Consider the following 19,473-nt stretch of genomic DNA (forward strand, 5'->3'; position numbering starts at 1 on the left):
CGCGCATTTTCACGTGACCGTTTTTTCGCGCCATACTCCACCGGACGCCATAACTGCGCGTCGCACGAATCTGGACCCCGCTGGTAAAAATAAAAATTTAAACAATTTACAAAAGCGCACATTGAATAAGTGAAGCCCTCGCTTCAAACACAATATTGGATTTCCATATTTCACATTTTATATTTTTGAAAGTTGGGAGCTGCTGACATTTTTCATTATTTTAAACAATGGCCATTTAAACAAACACTCATTCTTCACTCCGGCGGCAGTCATTTCATATAAAGAGAGAGAGAAACACGTCAAAAGCTGCAGTTCACGCGCGCGCGTCCCATTCATTTTTCAATCCAATGTAAATGCAAATTTCCTGGAAAGCCTGTCCTCGAGCGAGCGCATCGGGCCAATTTTGTTTTCGCTGCCGTCAGATTACATACTTTCAATTATGTCGACCCACGGGTGCTTTTATTCGCTCGAAAATAGATCCAAAACACGCCATGGTGGAGCGCCCACTCGCGTCCTTCCTCCTTTCCTATTTATTTATTTTTTGTCCGCAAACATCGGCGTGCACGGCGCATTAATGGTTCGTTAGTTAGTCAGTCAGTCATACTCCATTTTTATTTAATGCTGTCAGCACTAAGGCTTGCCTGGGAGGCTGCCAGCCGCCCAGGGAATTATAAGAAATAAAGCAAAATGCAAAAGGCAAACAACGCCGATCGATATTATACGATTCTCGGCGCAGCACCCGGTGTGCCTCTCGAGCGGAATTTTATTTTTAAAACGGCGGCAAAAAATCAAAGCAGAGAGGCGGCTTGAATCTATTTTTTTTCTTTTCGGCTTGAATGACGCGTGATAAATTGGCTTAATGACGCGATGTCTATTTTTTTTTCTTTTGATAGAAGAAATCAATTTGGGGCGTTAAAGAAATCATTTGTCATCTTTCTTAAATTAGTTTCTAAGAATTAGGGCGGAGCTAAATTTAAAATAGGCTCGGTAAATTCGGATTTTCTAGTAAATTTTTTATTCGGTTGTCATTAAGAAAAACTTTTTTTATAGTTTGATTTTTGGGTTGAAACTAATTTACAATTTAAATTATTTTTTAAACTGTTTATAGACTAATACTCCCTTTTAAAAATTTGGTATCTTTTTCGGAAATAAGATGATATTTATAAAAATATAATTTTATTAAAAAGGAACCAGTTTTGAAAAGTTTAGATGGTTTTAAAATTAATCCACATTTTGGGCATAGTATTTTATGCAGCGAGTTTCAATATTTTTGCTATTTGATTTTGAATGGTTAGGAGATTTTAGTAAAAATTAAAGGTTTGCACCATGAACGAAAAAGAGTGTCCCTTCTAATTTTCTTTTCAGTTTAAATAAGCAAACGACAAAAATTTTAAATTTTGCCTCGATTTTTAATTTTCCAAATTTCTTAGCAAAAAACCCTAAACAAAAGCATTTTTAGACTGATTTAATAAAATTTTTCGAAAATATTTTAATATTTTATAGGAAATTTTTATTATTAGCCAATATTTTTTTATTCAAAAGGAACCAGTTTTGAAAAGTTCAGATGGTTTTAAAATTAGTTTACAAGGCTAATGTGTTTCAGACACGAGAAGCGATATTTTTGTTGCTTTTAATTCTGCTACGTTAGGAGATTAAAGAATTAAAAAGAGTCCCTTTAAAATTTTCTTTCCATTTTAAATAGACAAACGACATCAATTTTACGATTTCCCTCGAATTCTTTCCAAATTTCTTGGCAACAACCCTTTACAATATTTTACTCATTTACAGAATTCAAATTTTGAAACCACTTCAAGTAAAAAAAATCATTACAAGTGTTTGATTATAATTTAATTTTAGGTCAGTGAGAGACACGAAAGAGCTGATTGTAAGCGAATTAGCAATCAGCACCGAGGCGTGGGCGTGTGTGTGTGTCATGCAGTCTGTCTTTTGAAGTCGATTGCCCAGTGACCTGCGAGTTTTAATTGCCTGATTTGATAAACAGCCCGTTTCGCAGTCGGGTGAAGCAGGCGCTCACGCGAGTCGGCGCGCAGCTGAAATATTTGCGCTGACTGCTCTCGCGCCGGGCCAAATGCGCCTAATTGCTCAGCACAATCGAATTAAACATTTTCGCGTCCGCCCAAGTGCTTTCGCCGCTCGCGATTATACACATTGTTGCCGCGCGGCACACGAAACTTTTATTGCGCCGGCAGAATAAATAACTCGTTTGGCAGTTATTGCAATCAGACTGGCGTTTGATTTGCCAGAGAAATAATAATTATTGCGATTGTGCAAAGAATAATTACTGATTTGGCAATGTCTGATTGTGCTAAATCGTCGAATTGAAAGATTTTAAAAGCACCCGGTTTTTTCACACAATTTTTACCAATTTCTTGCGCAAGAATTGCAGGAAATGAATTTAATTTATATTTTCCCTGTGAAAATCTAAAATTTGCGGTCGAAGTGGTCAGAATTTCCGCTACTGTGCAAATTTTTTTCTCTTAAATTCACCAGTTGCATATACCCTAAGTGTTCGAAGCCGCCAACAGATGGCGCCACCGTAGACTTTCGATTTTAAGGCACTTCCGCTGCGATTTCAGACTCAATCTAGCTACTGTGCATTCTTCAATAAATTTGCTATTTTTTGACGTGCTGAAAACCAAAATCGGTTCAGCCAATCGCCGTAGAATCGTGAAAAACTATTTTTTTGAAATAAAAAAATCTTTTCCAACGTTTCTACGGCGAATGGCTGAACCGATTTTGGTTTTCAGCACGTCAAAAAAAGCAAATTAATTGAAAAAAGCAAAATAGCTAAATTGAGTTTGAAATCGCAGCGGAAATGCCTTAAAACCGCTTAAAACAAAATTTTTAAGAAAGTCTGTGGTTGCGCCATCTGTTGGCGGCTTCAATAACTAAGGGTTTATGCAACTGGTCAATTGCCTCAATTTCTCCAGAAATTTCTCTCTGACAATTTTTTAAGTCGAAGTCATTTGCAAATAATTAGAAAATTATTTTAAGGTGCAAACATTGCCTGCAAGAAACTGGTTAAAATTTAAAAAAAAAATAAATGCTTTTTACCACCGCTCTGAATTTTTTAAATGTGGTTTTTGCAACCCTCTGAGTATAATTAATAAATTGTTTCTAATCATGAACTCTTTTAGAAATTTTAATGATTCTGGGAGTAATTTTAGCTGTCATCTTAATTAAAAAATTATTTCTTTTCATTTAAATTCATCGGAAAATTCATAAAACAATTTTCAGAATTCAATTTTTGCCTTTGGCATCGAATCAAAGCTCAAGTTCAAAGAAAATCGAAGCCTTTGATTAGCATACCATCTGAAATCAGCTTGATTTGCATACACGTACTATGCACTCGAATCGCCGATTAAAATATGCAAGCTTCAGCAGCTTTCGAAAAACATATATATAAATTATTTCATTTCGCCGAAGAGCTTTCTAGCACAAACATGGCCGCGCGACAATCGATACTGATGCACCTGATGTGCGACCAAATTACCAGCAATTTATCACCGTCGGCGTTGTGGTTTGCCCTGCACAATTATTCCGCTGGATATTGATAATTTTTCTTCGATGCCGACCGCAAAACCAAATTTCCTGGCAACGGATATGAAACTTACTTTGTCAGTCGGGAATTATCACACGTCGAGATTTATCAACTGGGCTTACCTGAAACAGAGAGAGAGAGAACGGAATGGTTAGATTAATTTCAAATACATAATTAAAAGATATTTTTGGAAAAAATATAATAAAACACTAAAACAGAATAGTACAATCCGAATAGTTTTTTAAAATGATATTTCATTCTTTTAGAAACGCAGTAATTTATTTTTTAATCCGCTCAGCTATCGATTTTATTGTTGTCTTTAATTTTAGTATAATAAAATTTTAAATAATCCATTAAAACTGAGAACAATAAATTTTAATAAATATTTCGAGTTGAAAATTACGTCAAGGTAGATCAAAAAGATTATTTCTTTCTATTCTTTATTTTATTCTAACAATCTAAATTTCTAAAACTGCGTCGCTTTTCATTTTTTGTCTTAATTTTGATTTATTTAAATTTCATGCTGTTAAAATTATTATTTTTGCGCTTCCCAAAGAATTTACAATTTAAAAGACCACATGCACAGACTGCGCCGAGATTGAAAAAGTTGGCCTTCCGTGTTAAATTTTTTTGTGCCGTTGCTCGGCGCAGCAGATGGTCCGCAATCTTTTGAAAACTTGAATCGCCGACCGTCAGAGTTCGCTAAACTGCAACTCTCTCGACAGTCCCTCCCGAACTCATCATCACACGACGACTGTTATTTTCGTGTATGCGCGTTGATAAATAAATTCGCGTCGTTAGCAGTGAGAGCCGCGAGCAAAGCAAAAGACAGGGGCTATTTGTAATAGAGGCAGTGTGTGGGCTCGCAGGACACGAGAAAACACGGCGCACGCACAGCATGGGGCGCGTGAAAAATCGCACACCGAATTTAAAAACGACACTAGCAGAGCCGCCTTTATTTGCTCTGGCGTGACAAGATCGCAAAAGGCACATTTTTCACACGAGTTGCTGCGCGGAAAAGTTTCAAAGCTGCCTAATTCGCCTTTTTTGCGCGTAATGTCCTGTCCGTTTTGGCTTTGCAAATTCTGCGTCAGACACAGACACGAATAGTTATATTTTATCGAGGCCAAAAAGGGTAAAATAATTTAAAATTGAGGGTTTAAAGGGTTAGAAAATTTCTTGAATATTTTATTGATAGGGAAAAGGCTGGAAACAATTTTTAATTTTAAATGCTATTTTGAAAGGTTTTTAAGTTGTTTAAAGCTTTAAATTGGGTAAAAATCCCCAGTTATGAATGGTCAGCGAATTAAGCGCTGTCAAAAAGCGATCTATTTTCACGTGGCGGAGGGCACGGACGTCCTGATTGGCTGGCGGTGGTATTATACGTTATTGTTAGCCAATCATAGTTCATCCGCGGTCCTCCGCCGTGCGAAAATAGATCGCAAAGCTCGCTGATCACTTAAACGATGAAATTCGCGTTTGAGGGAAGGAAATAATAATTTAATAAATTACAGATTCATTTTCTGAAACAGTTACTGTCAAAAATATTCGGAAATAAGATAGCTTGCGGGAATTCTCTAGAAACAGCTATTCAAAATCATAATTTTAGATGAGATTGTGCAAATGGATTTCAAACAGCCGCAAGCATGGGAATGCCGCCTGACAATGAGACAAATCCGCTCGCTGGCTTTGTCCGCGCTCAAGAGGCTGAGAGAAGAAAACGAAATTATGCATTCGGTGACCAGCGGGCTGAATGGAAACACATGCAAAAGTGTTTAGCTAATAACAAGTCAGATTTGACCGTAGGAAAGAACACCAAGAGCACCGCAGGTTCGTTGAACCGTGTGCGAGAGAGAGACACACACAGAGAGCTGCTCATCTTTTATGGATCAATGTATCCCGAAGGCTGAGCCGAGAAGAAGGCAATAAACTAAATGGTTTCACTCTTTTTCCTCCTGAAAACTAGTTTCCATCCCAGCAACGCTCGCAGTGTGTGTGTAAATAAAGCAGGCTGCCGGCAGCTCCTAATTATTATCGGGGAGAGAGAGAGAGAGAGATCAACGCACTTGGCGCGCGGATAACTTAAAGCCTAATGAATTTTGATAATTTTTTTAATGGCAGATCGATCGTGCGTTTAATGACCACGCTGGCCCGTTTATATCGCTGGAAACCGGAATCATGATGTTTGCCTTAGCATTTTAACGGCCTGTTAAAATTTATTTCAAACAAATTTGCTCGCTCGCAGACGTGTTTGGACGCTTTTTCGTGGGAAAGAACATTGTAGCTGATTTTGAGCTGATATATATTTCACAACACATGGCTCTGCTGGTAACAAATGGGGGAAATGAATGAATAATTCCAACTGTTTCGCACAACAAACGAAAATTCGATAAGCAGCCCATCTCTCAAGCAGTAACTAATTGTATGATGACGTCACAAAGGGCTTTGTGACGTCACTGTCGATTTTCTTTAAAGTGGATCTTTACGGGGAAAAATTAATAACATTTCGCGTGCGGTTGGTTAATTCATGAAAATTTATCTCCACAATCGAATGACAGTAAAATATCCTCAGGTTTTTCAATTTCTGGAAATATAATCAGCTTGTTTTCGATTCCTTTCGTCGCAATGTATCCCGAAGTGTAAAAAAATATCCTAGAAATTTTAAAGACACTAATTATGAATATTTTAAGACATAATGACTCCTGCTGTTAAAGAATAACAAATCTATTTCCAGCCTTTAGACCGAAAAATAAATAAATGGCAAAAGGGCGTCGGTTTCTCTCGCTTTTCTCTCATTTCAGCTTGATTTGTACACGAGCAGATTGAGTTACATTATTTAGAAATCGCGTCTCAAGAGAGCTATTTTCAGCTACCCTCGGTTGTAACCCAATCGTCGTCTGGCATTGGAGCGTCGCTTAAATCATGATCTCTTATATGAAAAGCTGCGTGCTGGGAGTGCGAGGGAGTGATTTATTCTCCAATTTAATATGCAATCGTTTGCACAACGCACGCGAGAAAACGGAGAATTTTGTCATTTGGCAGCAGCTCCGGCGACAAATTGACGTCGAGAACAAGCAAGCGCGAACGAAGACAAACATTAACTCGGGTTTTATTGCCTCAATTTAATTTATTAGAAATTTTCCAGCCGAGCAGAGAGCAGAGCCGCTCGGGGATCGATGCGTCGCCTGCGTCCTTTTAATTAAGCACAAGCCTCTCGCTCCTGAATAAAATAAGCAGCCCCGACGCATAAATAATATCATTAGGATGAAAAGTGCACCGTCACTGCTCGGGTGAAATTAAAATAAAAATAAAAATATAAGCCTCCAGCACTAATGATCCATTCAATAATGATTTGATGCCGAGTGATAAATCATCGAGCGCCAAATCCGTCTGCTCCGAGGGCAGGGGAGTTATTTATAATAATAACACTGCTCTTCAGACGGGGACGAGGAGTTGTTATCTTGCGGGAAATCAGTTTGGACGCCGCTTAATCCCAGGTTGATGGAAACAACGCGGTTGGAAAGCCATATTCCATCGTGTGTGTGTGTTTTGAATGGATTAGGGAATTTTCGCTTCCTGGAACAATCAGAAAGCTGTTTTTGATTTGAAGTTATTTTGATGCAAATATCTCTCTGGTGGGTGGACAGGACAGGACGTTGTTCAATTTTATATTTATAATGATTTCCTGGTTCAAGGAAGAAAATATATGACAAATTTCAAATTTACCGCTTAAAACTATGGATTTATAAAATAATAATTTATTAATTTGGCATGCCTGATAAATCCTACAGGCTGCGAAACTTTCCAGTGAAGTTTGATTTAATTATTTTTATTTTTAAATACTAAAAATTTAATAATCGCAATCAGCGTTCTCCGGAAATTGCTCTAGTTCATTTCTTTGACTTTGCCAAACTCCGTTAATTACATTTGCTCCGTGGAATAAAATTATTGGGTCAAATTTTCCGCCTACAGAGCTTAGTAAATTTATAAAAATATTTTCCAGCTTGATGGAAGGCCACACGCCAGAATGAATGAACATCGGAGCCGTGAAATGAATTACGGCGTCGCATTAATTAGCAAGTGTGCGTCAGAAGGTAGGACATGCAGCCTTGAGATCGGTCGCTCGGCAGATTTGTCAGCGTGTTCATTAGCGTTTAATAGGATCAAAGAGGCATCGGCAGCGAGCTGTCGTGAATCGTGTTCGACACACTTTCGCAATCGCGCAGAGGTCCTCTTCGCTCGCTGCTTATAAGAGATGCACTCACTCTCACAACAAAAATATAAAATAAATAAATAAAACTGAGTGTTTGTTTGTCCTTCAGGGGACATTATTTCTGTTTCTGGTGACTTGCGAAACGCTCGACGACTGCAATTTGCGGATTACCAAAAAATGCAGACGTAATTCTTTGATTGGTGCAATCAGGAAAATTATTTTATGCAACTTGTGTGTTTAAAAAATAAATAGAAAGTCATTTTCCTGCTCTAAATTAATTTTTTGATTAGCCTAAATTTTAATAATAAATAAATGGAGATTCTTGTTTAACGAACTCAATCTGATCGGATTGCAGATGGCAAAAATAAACTCAATTTGCCAGATGATAAATGAGGCTGCGGAGAGGAAGAAAAATGTAATGAGCAAATTGATGAATCGGTCGTTTCGTTTTTCACCGAGTCACAGGCTACACGATCGAGTCTCAATTATGCTCGCAGTTGGCGTTCGCTTTCCATCGATTTGTTCAAGTCACATGCATTTTTCGATTTAATGGGTCATGAGGTTGTCACTTGCGCTGTTGGGGAAAGAGGCGTTTTCACCGCTTTATCTCTTCCCCCGGTGTGCCCGTCTAAGGCTGCTCGTGTCAAAGTTGATAGATAGAAATTAAATTATTAAAACACGCCACTCGGCATCAAACGGTCGATTAATTGGCGTGGGCGCCGCAGCCGCCGCCGCCGATCAATCACTTTTATAACCCAAGGCTGCTGCAGCCCGGCCCTAATTGCAAAATTTGCGCAACCAACTCCATTGTTGCGAATTAGCCAGTGTGTGAGAAAAACGAAATCCACGCGCGGACAATTGAAAAAGTAGTGGACGTACTTTCTCACTCGCGAGTGTTCTGTGACGTCAGCCGTGGGAGTCGCAGCCAGCGACGCGTGCGAGATGGGTCTGTCACGTAATGGTAAATTAATCTAATTAAATAGAGATATGCTCGGCACATTTCTGAATGGCAGTAGCTCGATTTATCCAAGCAGAACGGAGTGAACTTTGCTAAAATATTCCACCGGGGGCCGGTTCCCGCTAGTCAGAAGTCAATATGACGTCTGAATTTATAGTTTTGTATAATATTCGCCCATTTTGAAGCTGCGCAGTAAACGTATGCGCATCTTAAGCATGCGCAGTATGTTCAGATCGCTTCTAAAACTCAAAGGGAGGCTGAAATTCACCCCTGCGCATGCGTGACCCAATTTAAAACCTTCTGCGCAGTCGGAATTCCCATCGGGGGCTGGGTTGCGATCTGTGTTTGTTTCCCGTCAATATGGCGTCGAAATAATGGAGGCCAATCAGGAGACAGTCCAGCGGCCAATCAGAAGCGTCGAAAAAGAGGCGTGCCGACCTAATAATTTCCTTCCCGCGAAATTTTTTACATTTCCTTTAGCCTGATGTGCCATCTAACGGTCGATACGCCAGTTACCGGGCTGATCAGCTGTTACTAAAGAAATAACAACATTTCCTTTTAATTAAGAAAAAATTGCGCATTGAAATCATTCAGCTCCTTATTTAAAAAGAGGATTGCAGCGAATTAATGTTTTTTAATTTCCCTCTCTGCTTGCAATTCGAGCGCAGAGCTGTGTGCAGACTAGAGGCAATCAGCTAAGCTCGTTTTAATTTCAACAGCAGCCGCAATCAGAGTCGTGTATTATGCTTCGGTTTACTTTGTTCACTGTTCTTGCTTTCCGATTCCGTCGGTCGGAAGCAATTTGCACGTTAATTAGATGCTCGTTCCAGCTCCCGGAATGAAATGCAGATTGCAATATACGAGAATAATTTTGCACTCAGGTAAAAAGGCTTCATTAATTAAAATGCGCATTTACAGTGCATCTCCATATCCAATGCAGATAATAATTGAAATGGTTTCTCTGGTTTCCATTTCAGATCCAGGTCACATGACAAAATACGAAACAATTTTTAAATTAAATTTTGTAATGATATAATGATAACAACGGACGAAGGTAAAATAAATTGTTCATATAATTCAAATTCATAACGCAATTAATTTATTTTATTGTTAAAAATGACGTTTAAATCCAATTTAACTAATCAAGGAATTTAATTAAAATTAAATAAGAATTTGTGTGATCTCCCGTTTTAATTTATTAGCTGCAAGAAACCTTCATTCAATTGAGAGATTATTAAGAAGTTTTTGAATTTAAAATTTACCGGTTTGAAGATTGAAGCTTCTCATTCCCTGAGCCAATTTTCATGCTTTGTACGTTTGAGAAAAGTGCAGAGGTAGCAGCAAAAAAGGCGGCTGCCTCTCCGACTTTCAACAAAACGCTCGCTATTTATTTTGATGACTACGATTTCCGCATTGAAATTTGCTAACAGTATCGCTCGCCCATGTGCATGCCCTTTCAACAATGACGGGCGAGCGAGTGAGCACCGTTTCCTCGGAATTCGCGGCGCGTATGGAAATTCAAGAGATTCAAGGCGGGCCGGCGTGTGTGCCACTGCCACTGCCACTGCGCGCTGTCTACCCAGCCGGAGAATGGAATAATATGCAGTGACGTTTCCCAGAAGTGACGTTCTTGCCAACGTGTATTATTTATTTATTTTATCGACGCCGAGATGTAATAAAGAGAGCACACAGCCGCCGCACAATGGAGCAACTCGGCGTCCGTCCGACGACAGCGCTGCACACATGCAGACGCTGAGCCGAATGGACACTGCACGCTCGACTTGTCCCTCGCTCACTCGCTCGGACGCAACACGCACACACATGTGCGCAGACCAACAATGCACAGCCATTAAAGTGGATTAATACCTGCAGGAAAATTAATTAAAAAGGAAAAAATATTTTTTTTAAGCAAGAATAATGTTAAAAATGGCAATTCATCACCCAATCGACGCAGGGCAATGTCAAACGAAGGGAAATCAAGTCGCAAACTACCTCCGGAACATAGGAGAATTAATAAAAAAATAAAATGAAAAAAACCAGACACGCGACACTTCAAAATTTTGGTTTTCGGGTCACAGCTCGGGCCCTATGGGTCGGAGGCGGTTGATTTAAGCACTATTCGACGCTCCTTGGCGGGGCGCAACCCACCGTGTCAAGCTTTAAACGATTGGGACGTTTTTCGAATTTCTACGATTTTTTGAATGAGTCAATTTTGGAAAAGTATTTATTTTTGTTAAAATTCGACGTGTTGAGGGATTTCAACTCAAGAGGTCTTGATCGAAAGCTCTCGCCAAGCCCTTCAAAGTGACCCATCCTGACGACCTTTTTCTCAGGGTAAGCTACCCTGAGATCGGTTCCGGGGCCATTTTTTGCGGTTTTTCTAGCACTCAACCTGTTTTTCGTTTTTGACCGATGGCACCACAACACGCAAGTTTTTTACGCAAGAATATTTCGTATGGAAATATCCTTTTAAGTTAGGGGTATAAGTCTAAGGTCATTTTAGTCATTTCCTGAATTGTTTAGCGTATGTCGTAAATTTTAAAACCAATTTAAAAAAAATACAAAGAACTCCTAAAAAGTATTCCCAAAGCACGTATAAACTGAAGTGGAAATTATAGAGTGATTTTCGTTTCAATTTTTGTGTAATTTCCCTTTGAAATAAATAAAAACACATTTTTTAATTATTAAAATCGAAATATTGTTAGGAAAAATCTGCAGTTCTAAAACCGTAAAAAATCTATTAGACTTCTATTAATGAACTTCAAACGCTCATTTCAAGCGCTCATTTTTGGAAATTTCACTTGAAAGTATTTTTATTGTTTTGAGATACTTTTTTAGTATATTTTTGCGCCTCTAATTTGGTTTTGGAGCGATTAAAAATAAAATTATGCAGATTCATAAATAAAGTAAAAATCCGCATAAAAAGTTAATGCCTTATGTGATAAAGATTTTTCTAAAATTCATCATAATTTTCCATTGTTTTATTATTTAAATTAATTTATATATTCACTATTTAAAAGGTTGCGCAGAAAAATCTAATTTTAAAGAAAACAAATGATGTCCAAATTTTGAAAATGGTCAATTTTTAAATAAAAAGCACGATATCTCATATGGTTAAGTTGCAGTGGTTTAATTAACACTATTCCAGATCGGACACATGAACAAGAAATTTTAGAAATCCAGGCATAATTTGAAACTCGTAACCAAAAAACGCGCCCGCACGGTGGATGCACTCTTAAAAGTGATTTTTGAGGGGGTGTAACTGGCGGACTTTTAAAAAGAGGGCAAAAATCCGCGGGAAATCCGAAAATATTCTTTAATAATAGCAATTTTTTGGTAAATCGTAATAAAAAACGATTAATCGCCAAGTATGAGCATCTAATTTCAAAGAACCTATGTTCAAATCACGTATATTAATTATTACTACTCATTGCAACAATCCGCTTTAATTAAAACGCAGCGGTGCGACTTAATCAGCGTGACGTTTGCTTTCATTCATTCAGTTTCGCGCGTTGCCGTCTCCAATTTCACAAGAAAGCAAGAAAGAAGGAGGCAAGTGGCCCTTGAGTGGGCTGGGTCCCTGTGCGGCCTGGTGCGCCCATGTTATCCGTTCGCGGTGTTATTGGGACCCGGGTTTCAGCATTCGTGCTAGTGCAGTGCGCGCCCTTCCCGGTCCTCCGGTCCTCGGACAGGGATAAAATGAGCAAAAAAAAAAACAAAAAAAAAAAAAAAAAAAAAAAAAGAAAGAGCAATAAAAATGTCCGTCCTAGCTATATAGCTATAGAGCTGTCTTAATGGAATTACGCAACGCGATTGCCGTGCGCGCGCGATAGCCATCGTCGACCGTAAAGAAAGAAAATACTCTTGCTCTGTGTCTTGTCTCACGTGTGTGTGTGTGTGCACATACGCAATGCCGCCGTTGCCGCCGCCGCCGTTGCCGCCCACCGACGAAAAGGCAAAAAGCAGCTTAACTATAATTCACGTGTCGTGCGGTACTTACACGCTCTCTCTCTCGCTCGGTTAGTTAGCCGCAGTGACAGTAACAAATTATAATTGATTTTTCTCAAATGTATTTACGACCGCAGCACGTAATAATACTTTCATCGCGGCATTAATTTGTCCGCTGCTGCTGCTGACGATAATTGATTTCGTCTGCCTCCACCGCAGACACAGACACAGAGAGAGAGAGAGAAACAATCAGGCTCGTTAATTCGGCGTGGGAGCCCAATCAATTTCATTCGGCTTTAATTAATCGCGAGAAACCGAGCCTGCAGACGTGCTGATACCGCGCCGGCCGGGCTGCAGCTTTTAATCAGAGAATTATAGCTGCAGCTGCTGTAATTAAAAAACACGCCCGAGGAAAATATGTATATAAGCGGCGGGTGTGTTGCATGCGTGAATTATTTCGTGGAATTTTTTCACTTCCTGCTCAAGCCCGTTAAAAGCATAAAAATATAAACACCAACAGGAGCTTTTATTTATTATTAGTTTTAATTTTTTAACACGTCTGTGGAACTTTAAAACACTTTCTTCCGAAAGATTTAAAGAGCCAAAATCATTTATTTATTTTTCTGGCGCAAAATTTTGTTTTTTTTTAGCAGTTTTTGGGAGCAAGAAAATTTTTATATTAAAAAATGTGTCATTTTTCCACATAAAACAGTAATAGAGAATAGTTTCCCGTTTTATTAAACGACACAAATAAAAATTTACAACCTCAAAACTCTTACTATTCTGTAAAGACCTTTAAAGAGGGCGTATCTCACGTTTATTTTTTTTAAATTGGGGCATGAAAAAGGGTGTTGTTTCAGGATGTTAAAAAATTAACGTTTTTGCTGACACACTTGGGAAAACGGCCTAAAATCTTGATGTCCTTTTTTAACTAAAAATTACGATTTAAAATTAAAATCGGATCTTAAATTATTTAAATTTAAAAAATGAGACTACTGCCCCAGTGGCCATCCACGTTGCCACCACGAAACCTCGTCCGTGGATTTTACGTGGATGAGTTCCACGAACCTATTTCGACATTTTTTCTAGTGCACTCATTTAAAAATACTTTCCCTTTCGATGTTTGACCATTTTTGAGCAGATTTAGTTTGAATTTTTGGGTTTTTAGGGTAAAATTAATGTCCGTGGAACTCACGTGGATGATCCCCGCAATTTCCCAAATTGAGTTTTTGAAGCTCTTTTTGTGCCTAAATTATCGGTAAATGAATTAATTGCTCCTCTAAAGCTATTTCATTTAACTTTTTTTTAATTTTTTTGTAAATTTTACTTCGTGGAAGGGTCTCCGTGGATGCTCCGTGGATGTTCCGCGGACGATCCACGGAACTCCGTGGATGCTCCGTGGAACTTACGTGGATGATCCCCAATTTCCCCAAATCGTGTTTTTCATTACTCTTTTGTGTCTAAATTATCAGTAAATGAATTTAAAGTACTCATCCAAAACTAGTTTAGTTGATTTTTTTTTAAATTTTGTAAAATTTCCCATCGTGGAAAATTTTTCGTGGATGCTCCGTGGAACTCACGTGGATGATCCCCAATTTCCCTAAATCGTGTTTTTAAAACACTTTTTTTTTGTCTAAAAATTATCGGTAAATGAATTAAGTGCTCCGCCAAAGCTATTTTATTTAATTTTTTATTATTTTTTAAAATTTTACTTCATGGAAAGGTCTTCGTGGATGCTCCGTGGATGCTCCGCGGATGATCCACGGAACTCCGTGGAACTCACGTGGATGATCCCGAATTTCCCAAAATCATGTATTTATAACAAATATTTGTCTAAATAATCAGTAAATGAATAAAGTGCTCCTCCAAAACTATTTTATTTGATTTTTCTTTAAAATTATGCGTAATTTCACTTCGTGGTAAGGTCTCCGTGGATGCTCCGTGGATGCTCCGCGAATGATCCACGGAACTCTTAACGCAAAAATGGAAAATAGCACGTTTGAAGCAAATTGTTCAGTTCATAAGCTGCCCCTTATCGCTTTTCTAAATTCATTAGTCACGTCGTTCTTGCTTAAATTTCTAAATTTTGGAAATTGGTTAAGTGTCCGTGGAGTTTTCGTGGATGAATACCCGGACACTTAAAAACATTTTTGGTTCGTTGGTATTTCTTAGGTTAATTAAATTTTCATTTTTAATTAATAAATCATCATAAAAGTTAATTACGAGCTCAGAAAACTCAATATTTTCAAATATATTCCAAAATCTAAACTCGCCACCTCGCCAGAATAGCCACTGCTGCGATTCAAACTTTTGGAAAGCGCGCGCACTCTCACTAGCCGCAGCGAGCCAATGAGCGTTGCGCTTGGCTGTTACTGCTGTTTGTTGACAGACGCAGACGGCCGACGACCGCGAGCGCGCGCGATCTGAGCGCAACGGAAAAGCCGTTGGGCAACGCCGCCGCGTAATTAATGTCAGTTTTCGGCCGCAAATTCTTCCCCAAGTCGTCCAGCAATATTCTTATGATGTCGCGGTGATTGCTGTGAAATACGAATCAAGTTCAACCGTCCCAGCAAACATGCCGCAAATCAAAGAAGGTATGTACATAGGGACTTGAAATGCATTTGATTTGTTCTCACCGCTACAGTCAGTTATCATACACCAATTTGTTATTTTGTAATTAATTGTTTTTACAGATCCGTGCCCGCGGCTTGCTTTTGTGGCAGTTGTTGCGAGCTAAGGAGGCAAGCTCGTCGAACCAGTGGCGTGGCTGGCTCAATTGTCCGCATTGCTCTCCTCTGGAATTGTCTGGGAGTCTGACAACAGCAAAACAGAGCTGAGAAGCTGACGGAGGCTTCATATCTTCGCTGTCACCGTTCCAGGTAAGCAGTTAAATGTTTGGCGCAATAATGAATATAAATATTAACTATCTGTAATTTATTTTTCAGTCTTGAGTCTGCTGGTGCTTCTGGACTCGGATGGAATCAATGCGACTCGAGTTCGAGACGAATAGCTACGTGTGACAGGACGGACAGGTCTTGGAAATGCTGGACCACTACTTTGAAGAAGATTGAGTGTGGTACTGTGTATTGTGTTTTTAAATGGGTCTATTTTTGAGCTCAATTGTTGTAGTTTATACATAATTCATTTTAAGGCTAATTATGTTGCATACATATACTTGTATTGACTGTAATAATGTTTGTATTACAATTAAATCAAATTTTCTTGCATGAAAGTTTTGGCAGGTTCATATTTTAAATTAAAGCCATTATAAGTTTTAAATTCACCATTTTTTGCAAAAGCCTCTAGTGTTCGAAGTCAGCGCAGCCATATATATGTACTTCCAAGTTTCATACCCATGCACTTTGGTTAAGGATTTAATTCTACTGATTTATTTTCCGGATTTTAAATTATTTATTTTGAATCTGAAAACCAAAATCAGTTTAGCCAATCTCCGTATAAACATGTAAATAATATTTGAACAAATTTGACGTTTTTACGGTGATTGGCTAGACTGACTTATGTTTTTAGCACATCAAATCAAATCAATTAAAGGGTTTTAAACGCAGAGTGGCATGATCGTGTCTTTATTCTCAGTGGAAGTGCATTAAAATCAAAGTAGCAGTTGGCGCCAGACAGCCACTAAGGGGTTTTTGAAACTGTTGAATGTTCAACAATTTTAGCTTTTTTAAATTGATTGTCATCTCTTGTTCCTCATCACCTTATGGCAACAACCAACAACTGTAAATTGATAAAATTATCTGTATCGATCGATTGTTAATGTGTATTTATGTAATATTTTTGTAAAAGAAATAGTATAAATAAATAACAATTTTAAAATTCAAATGAATGAATTTTATTTGCGATTTTACTACCCAGAAAAATGAAACACGATCCACGAAAAATCCCCAGCGATTCCACGTACCCGTTCCACGGGGAATCTCCATAGATCATCCCCGTGGAATCTCCATAGATCATCCCCGTGGAATCTTCATAGATCATCCACGTGGATACCACGTATTTCGGGCGGACAATTTCTACGGGGAATCCCCGTGGACCATCCACGTGGTTTCCACGTGGGATCCGTGGATCATCCACGTAGGATCCCCGTGGAGTCCACGTGGAATGGCCACTGGGGTGGTTACGCCCTCTTTTTTGAGGAAAGGAAATTAATTGCTTCCAGGGCGATACAAATTATGAAAATTTAACAGTAAGAAGATAAAAAATAGTACTTTTGAGTCTTGAAAATTATTTTTTATTTTTTCAAAAACTGCAGATTTTCGAAAGGGGTGTTTGTTTGGTCTGATTAAAATTCACCAGTTGATAGTAGCGTCAAAAACTGCCTTCATTCAGAAAGCTGATTAAATTTCCAGTCTTTTCAATTTTTAATTCATTTTTTTCTGCATTATCTTGAAGAATTTAAAAAAAAGCACTTCCAACCAACTAATTCCTCCTTTTACGGAGAAATTTGCAATTTCTCTCGCGTGCAGTCGTCGTTGGTTTTCCGGGTCATTTATCAAGCAAGTCGCATCAGTTTTGCACTAATTAAAATAAATAGCGTCAGAGAGTGTTGGTGTCGGGTTCTGGCTTCTCGTCCCGCGGGCGGCACTAAAGCGAAAACTCGCGGCGCTAATCGCCTTTGCCTTGCCGAGAGAGCAAAAGGGTTAAACGCTACGATAAATAAATTTCACGAATGCACGTGAAAAGGCAAATAAATAAATACAGAGCAGCAGGCAAGAAAATGCAGCGCGCGCGATCTGCATGAATATTCATGGTTGATTAAGCGTGGCTCGCATAGGCGGACGCATATTAATTAGTTGTACATTATACAAATGCTGTGTTAGATGCAAATTGTAAATAAATAAATCTGCGCGCGCGCGTGCTCCGATTTATCCAACATTGGACGGTTAAACAGAGGAGGTTAAAATATCTATAAATAATTAATATTTAATTTGTGAGGTAATGGGAATATTCTAACGTTATTTAAATAATGAATTGGACTTTTTCCAAATCTTTTCAGTATTATTTTTAATAGTGACTCGAGCAATTTATAAATTTTTTTCTATTACGATTACATCTTTTAAAAAAAATGTAATGTAATCAATATAATATTAAAAAATTAGAGATATTAATTTTTAGTAAAAAATTATTAAATTATTGAATAGATATTATATTTTGATTTAAATAATATTTCTTTTAAATACAATTTAGCTTCTTAAAATAATTATTTAACTCACCAGTTGCATAAACCCTAAGTGTTTAAAGCCGCCAACAGATGGCGCCACCGTAGACGTTCGATTTTAAGGCACTTCCGCTGCGATTTCAGACTCAATCTAGCTACTGTGCATTCTTCAATTAATTTGCTATTTTTTGACGTGCTGAAAACCAAAATCGGTTCAGCCAATTGCCGTAGAATCGTGAAAAACTATTTTTTGAAATAAAAAAATATTTTCCAACGTTTTTACGGCGAATGGCTGAACCGATTTTGGTTTTCAGCACGTCAAAAAAAGCAAATTAATTTAAAAAAAGGCAAAATAGCTAGATTGAGTCTGAAATCGCAGCGGAAATGCCTTAAAACCGCTTAAATCAAAATTTTTAAGAAAGTCTGTGGTTGCGCCTTGCGCCATCTGTTGGCGGCTTCAATAACTAAGGGTTTATGCAACTGATCAAATGGCAACAAAATAAAATTCTGTAGTCAATTGCAATTTAAGTTTTTTGCGCAGCGTCTGCAGGGCATAGACAGACGCTAGACAAACAAAGTGGGCGCGTTATTAACGCTCGTGCTGGCCGCGTGCTGCGCCAGTTTCTCCGCTGGGCACTTGCTCGACTTCTCGCCCGGCAAACGCAAACACACATGCGTGTGCAAACACGGAGAAATAACCCCGACGCTGGCTAATCCGACGGCACCAACGAGGGTGTCTGTCTCGGAAAAGGCGAAAATTGCTTTCGCAAACAACCTTCCGCCGTCTCAAGGCGTCCAAATTTATTTTTTTCTGCTTGAAAATAAAAATTTGTTTTTATTTAGGATGTTTACGGCTCAATGAAAGTGAACGTTGGAGGATATTTGTTTAAAAATTAGCGAGCGGAAAGTGCTAATTGGACGATGTTAGACTGTGTTGCACGTTGTAGTGTGAGGTAATTTAATTAGCTAGGTAAATTTGACATTCATCCTAAATAGTTTCACCTTTGAGATGTAAAGTAATAATTTAAATCATTATTTAAAGCCTTCAAAATTACAAGAGTTTAAGGAGGATTTTATTTCCTATTTTTTAGTCCTTAAAGTGGATTGATAGTGATTTTTTTTTATTAAAAAGGAAATTAATTGATTCCGGGGTGAGAAAAATTATGAAAAGTCAATAGTGAGAAGATAAAAATAATACTTTTGAGTCTTGAAAGTTGTTTTTTAATTTTTTAAAAATTGCAGATTTTCGAAAGGGGTGCGTGTTTGGTCTAATTAAAATTCAGCAGTTGATAGTAGCGTAAAAAACTGCCTAAATTCAGAAAGCTGATAAAATATCCAGTTCTTTCCTATTGAGCAAATTTTTCTCAAATTTAATATTTTCCCACAAAACGTTGTCTGAAAATTTCAACTGGCCTTTAAAGAACCTTTAAATTTTTTTGAGGAAAAATGAAAATACCCAAAATAAAGTTAATTTAGTCGTGAATCATTTAAAAAAAATATTAAATTAATTTTGATTATTTCTATGATTTTCAGAGGTAAAATCGGACTCTTATAGCTATCAGAGACTCCATATTTTTCGGAAATAATACAATTTTTTGATATTTAATATCCCA

General features: G+C 38.0%; 1 protein-coding gene and 1 long non-coding RNA gene across 10 annotated transcripts in view; one reads left to right on the forward strand and one right to left on the reverse strand.

Moving 5' to 3' along the window:
- The window catches only part of DIP2 (disco-interacting protein 2), a 162,715-nt gene that overhangs the window by 59,505 nt on the left and 83,737 nt on the right, over positions 1-19,473 (reverse strand). The gene's annotated exons all lie outside the window — the stretch shown is intronic.
- On the forward strand, positions 13,686-16,524 carry LOC135947178 (uncharacterized). Its single transcript, XR_010575599.1, has 3 exons — positions 13,686-15,275; positions 15,375-15,560; positions 15,627-16,524. It is a non-coding gene; the product is annotated as an uncharacterized LOC135947178 (long non-coding RNA).

Source organism: Cloeon dipterum, chromosome X (genome assembly GCF_949628265.1).
Source record: "Cloeon dipterum chromosome X, ieCloDipt1.1, whole genome shotgun sequence".
Lineage (NCBI taxonomy): Eukaryota > Metazoa > Arthropoda > Insecta > Ephemeroptera > Baetidae > Cloeon > Cloeon dipterum.